Here is a 5,563-nt window from a genome sequence, read left to right on the forward strand (position 1 = left end):
TCAGAGAGGTAACAGGGAGCCAGGCCGTGCAGGGCCTCGTAGGCCACTAGAAATTCTTTGGCTTTTGCTGTACGTGAGATCTGAAGTCCCCGAAGGCTTGGCTTCTTAGAGGAGTGACAAGTTCTGAATTGCGTGTTGCTAGGAGCCCTGTGGCTGCTTGGTGGTGAGGAGGCTGGAGTTGGCCTCGGGGTGAAGCAGAGAGACCAGCTAAGAGGGCGCTGCCCAGAAATCCTGGTGACAGATGGTGGGCCCTGTGGGTGAAGCCTGTGTGCCCTTGTTGTCCTGCAGAGGGAACAATCAGGACGAGGAGGAGAACCAGGTGAGAGCAGTGCTGGGGCACTGAGGGAGGTCCACAGGGAGTGGGGGGCGCGGGGGCCCAGCGCAGTGGGCTGGAAGTGCTCCCGGGCTCAGGCCATCGCTGGCCGTTGTGAGTGCATCGGGGCAGCAATAGGTCACGACGGGAGTGTAGAGACCACGGCCTGTCCTTTCTCAGGTGTCAGCGTGAAGAAAATGAGAGCGCTGGGGAGAACGAAGGCAGGCTGTTTCCTTCAGGTATGTATTAGTAATCGCTGACAACTGTGGAGTGTGCACTCTGTGCTGGGGACTGTGCTGAGCACTTCACGTTCTGTACACGAGGAATCTGAGGCCAAAGGAGGTGGAGAACTCGCCTGAGTGCCCTAAGCCAAGGAGAGGCAGCAGTGGGATGTGGGCCTGAGCAGCCTGGCTCCTTCTTCGCTGCCCAGAAGCACAGGGTGGTGCTCAGTGGCCAGAGCCTGGTGACCTGCTGTGTGGAGACACGCATCCTTCTGCTCCTTCCTCCCCTCAGTCCAGAAACACTCCTGGGGGTAGAGGTATTATGTTGTGTTCTATTAGCAGAGTTAAATTGTAGACAGACTCCCCCATGCAAGCAGTTAGAAGAATTTTTAGTATTTATTTCCTCGTTTAACTTGTCGGAAATTTCTAAAGTAAAGCAATTTTTCTTCAGAATGAATTATTTTCAAGTAAATGAGGATCTTTCAAAGATAAGCTTATTACCTTGCATCTTAGGTTTGCAATAAAACATTTTGCTGATTTAATTTGGATGATTATTGATGCTTCAACAGTGTAATAAAATCATTTTAAGAACATAATTGTGAACACGCCCAAGATCTCCAGGTTTTAACCCATCTGGTTAATTCTGTTCTATGATTTTTTTCAGTGCATTCATTAGCAACTATATCAAGGAATAGCCTCAGTGCAGCGAGGGCAGCCCTTGAATGAGAAAGTTTCAATCACAAGGACTGCCAGATGCAGATGGACTGTCTCTAGTCCTGGCCTCTTCCCTGCGCCTGGTGGGTGAGCAGGCCAGGCCTAGCTGAACGTCTTCGTGGGCCACTTCTTATGGAGTGCTGTTTGTTTGGCACGTTTACATCAGACGTACAGTTTCACCAGCCAAAGCAATGACAAGGGAATTCCATTCCTGGCTGGGTCTTTCCCTGAAGGCATCAGAGGGCATTCATGTATATTGTCTATACCACCTCTCTCCCACCCATTTCCTTCAAATCCCCAGGCCATGAGGAACACATTTCTCCATCCCAGACTGCAGTGGTTTCTTGCCACTCTACCACCACCATCCCCACTCCCTTCTCCTAGCAAGAAAGAGTCCTAAGGAGAAGAAGGGTCCAGTAACCACCAGACCATGCCAGATCCTCCTTAGTGGGTTGGCTAGAACTCTGAGTCAGGGCACTCACCTGTGTTAGTAATCTTTATTCTGTCAAAATCTTAAAAATTTTTAATTAATGACTATTTAGTTTCATATTACCTTTACTTTAGTTACTAAGCCACACTAACACAAACTCACACTCATACACATACACGCACACACTCATGTTACAATTATTTTAGAGATTGTAAACTTTTAGATATTATTTGTTTTGACATTGCTATCACAATTATGTGTTTAATTTGGTTTGAATGTAAACTTTTCCTGAATGACTCAGCAATAAATGTGAGTTGTAAATAAGAGAACTAATTTACAAATAGCTATTCCTCTTATTACATAGAATGTATTATCCTTACCATTTTTAAATATTATGAAGAATATATAGAGTGTAAGCTTCTTGAGGACAGAGATTTTTGCCTGCTTGTGTTACTGCTGATTCTCCAGTGCCGAGATTGGTACATGACTCATAGTAGGAGCTGAATCATTTATTTTGTTGTTTTTGTTAAAAAGGAAATATATAGTAGTCATATACAATAGATATTCAGTCATGGTTCTTAAATTGGGATAACTTTGAGCATTTATTATGAAGAAAATAGGTGTCTTTATTTAACTCTTTCATTGACTCCGTTGGTTAGATTTTTGACCAAAAAAAAGCATTTTAAAAAATATATTTTTCAATAAATATTTTTAAGTTAAAAAGAACATAATATCATATTTCATCAAATCTCAATACCATTAATTATAAGACATGCCATTGTTTTACATATCACTAAGAAAGACTAAAAAACTATCATTTAAATTATGATGCCATTGATTGTAAAATCTATCCTTATTTCAAAGATGTTAAAATGTGGAGGGAAAATGTGTATCTTAGAAGAGATGAAATATGGTATATAGGAAGTTTAGGAATTTGAAAACAATCATATGTAAAGTTGCTACTCTAAGATGTCTGACATATGACCATTTTGTATATTCTTTTCAGTTCTTTATATATAAATATATGTATATGTATATACTTTTTTTTTACATTTTATCATGGAAAACTTCAAACATATATAAAGTATAATGAACCACCGTGTACCAATCACCCAGTTTGAACATTTATAAACTCATGGCCTATCTTGTTTAATTTCTATCGCCTCTCATCTCCCAACCACTAGCTTTTGGTTTGTATTCCTCGCTGTAATGATATTCCGATGATCAGGGACTGTGTCCATCTTGTACACCATTTTATCCCCAGCACCTAGGACAATGTCTAATAACATATAGTGGCTATTCAATTCATTTTTGCTGGATGAATATATTTATTCAGATAAAATAAACACTTCCCTAGAAAAATCTAATTTATCAAATAGGTCAAGAAATAAACAGAAAGCTTTAATAGTCTTCTAATCATTGAGTCAGTTAGTTAAAAAATTTCTGATAAAGTAAACAAGCTCAGATGGTTTTATAAGTAAGTTCTGCCAAACAGTGAAGGATTGGTTGATTCCAATAGACATAATCTCTTTCAGGAAGTAGAGTAGGAGGGAGCACTCCTCACCTCATTGATGAGGCCAGCATAAGCTTGATACCAAAACCTGACAGGGACAGAAGAAAATAGAACGATTACATGCTTTTCTCAACCATGAACATAGATGCAGATGTCCTAAATGAAACGTAAGCAAATCAAATCAAATGGCATAAAAAGTTAGTAACAGGTCATGGTTTCATGTTAGAAATTCAAATAATGTAATTTATCACATGAAATGATGAATGGGAAAATCATAGATCATTTTACTAGAAAGAAATTAGATAAAATTGGTAATTAATAAAAGAGAAAAATCTCTCAGCACACTAGAAATAGAAGAAACAGTCCTTAACCTGATTAGAGGTATTTTGGGGAAAAAACCCTACAAGAAACATCCTGCCTCATGGGAAATGTTGAAAGCACTTCCTTTCAGGCAAAAAAAAATCCCTGAGACTAAAGCTCTTAATTAGACTACTCAGGCAAGATAAATCAATACAAGTTTGACGATGAGAAAAGAGGTTACAAAGCTGTCATTCTTCACAGATGATGTGATTTTTTTACTTAGAAACCATAAAAGAACCAGATATTAGCCATTGGAATTCGTAAGAGAGTTTAACAAGGGTACTGGATACAAAATCAACATAAAAATCGATTTTACTTCTACCAGCAACAGTGCATTTAAAATGTAATCAACCAAAAAAGACGTTCCATTTTGAATAGCATTATTGTATACCTAAGGATGATCAGGCAGTTCCACCCATTAAAGAATCACCTTGTAGTGAAGCTGTGTTAATTTAAAAAGCAAATTTGCCAGTTATTATATCTAAAAATGAGTTTATTCAGGAATAACCAAAAGAATTGCAATTCGGGATGTACATGCTATGGCAAACCATAGTCAAATCTGGAAAAGAAAGAAGGGGAGCTGCTTTTATAGAGAAAAAGGGGGAGTAGGGAGGGGCCGTTTCAAATGAAAATTCACTGGGGGAAAGTAGCAGTTCATTGGCTGAGCTGTGGTTTTTCTCATTGGCTGAGCTGTTGCAGGTGGGAAGAGAAATCTTCCTTCAGTGGTTTTACTTCCTGTCCAAGAAGCAAGCATCAGTCTTTTCCTTTTTGGTGTAAATGACAGTGTGTGATAGGGCATGAGAGCTCCCCTATGGGCCTTCCCAACTCCAAATTAGTTAAGGTTTCTTTTATTAATTTCCACAACTGGAAGAAGCTTCAGATCTCATCAGGATTAAACTTCATCCTTGGGACAGAGGGGAGATTGCTACCCAGCTAGAGAAAGGAAGTATGCTCTTGGCATAGTTGGAGCCACAAGGCACGTCTTCATACAGAGCACCATTGTCGACATCCAAATACGGTCTATGTCCTGACCACATTCTAGTATTGGCTAAGTGCTTTCTGCTTTGTCCCTTCACTCTCATCCTGGCAATGAAGGGCAGGGGGAAGAACAAAGGGCCGCGGTTGAACATCCAGCGCCAGCTGCTTTGTTGAGAACAGAGGGGAGGGAGGGAAGAACTCATGTTTGTTGAGCGCCTGTTATCTGCTAGTTACCAGGAATGTCCACATCACATCAGCATTAGATGTTGAGATGGCTGAAATAACTCACTCAGCAGAACAACGGCATGCTGGGAGAGAAGGGAAACTAAGTCAGAAGAAGGGAGTTAGTGAGAACCAGCCAAAAGTTGTAAAGCAAGCTCACCTAGCCATCCTGTCCTCTTCATGAGCATCTCCCCTTCAACAGACGTGGAAGCTAAGAATCAGGGTAAATGACTCCTCCAGGATCCCACAGCTAGTTAACAGTAGAGCTCAATTTGGGTTCTCTTCTGTCCCAGAGAAGCCGCACACCCTTCTTGTACCAACACGGCACGCAAGAGAGAGAAAAGGGGGTGTCTGACTTTGCTTGGGCATCTCTGCAGGTGGATGTCAGGTGTTGAACTGCAGAAGAACTCAAATAAGAAGGGAAACACCATGAGATAGAGTGCCCCATTCCTCCTTGGCAGCTGGCAATATGGGGGGGGGGGGGGGGAGAGCAAAAGAAAGAAAGAATGAAAAAAAAAGAAAGAAACCGAGGTAGCTGAAAGGCATACATTCTGGAGAGCTCAAAAGGCAAAACATAAAAAATTATATTCTAGCTTGGAATTTATCTTAATGAGCAAGACTCAATCAATGGAAAGTGACAGATGGGATAATTTAAAGTTCAAGTTTCCTTCTGTTTCTTTGTACGACAGAAAACAAACTTTTTAAAAATCTTTTTTCTTCCCAGCTAGAGGGATCCTGAGACCCACAGGAAAAAGAGGGCACCATGTCCCTTTCTTCACAGCCCCTTCTCCCAAGTGATGGAGAAGAAGGAA

At 40.9% G+C, this 5,563-nt stretch overlaps 1 long non-coding RNA gene across 1 annotated transcript; it reads left to right on the forward strand.

The window, feature by feature from the left end:
* The first annotated feature begins 14 nt into the window (after positions 1-14).
* Positions 15-2,222, forward strand: LOC124233644 (uncharacterized). Its single transcript, XR_006887111.1, has 3 exons — positions 15-319; positions 494-552; positions 1,199-2,222. It is a non-coding gene; the product is annotated as an uncharacterized LOC124233644 (long non-coding RNA).
* Positions 2,223-5,563: the final 3,341 nt, after the last annotated feature.

This window comes from Equus quagga, unplaced genomic scaffold, assembly GCF_021613505.1.
Source record: "Equus quagga isolate Etosha38 unplaced genomic scaffold, UCLA_HA_Equagga_1.0 208638_RagTag, whole genome shotgun sequence".
In the NCBI taxonomy this organism is placed as follows: domain Eukaryota; kingdom Metazoa; phylum Chordata; class Mammalia; order Perissodactyla; family Equidae; genus Equus; species Equus quagga.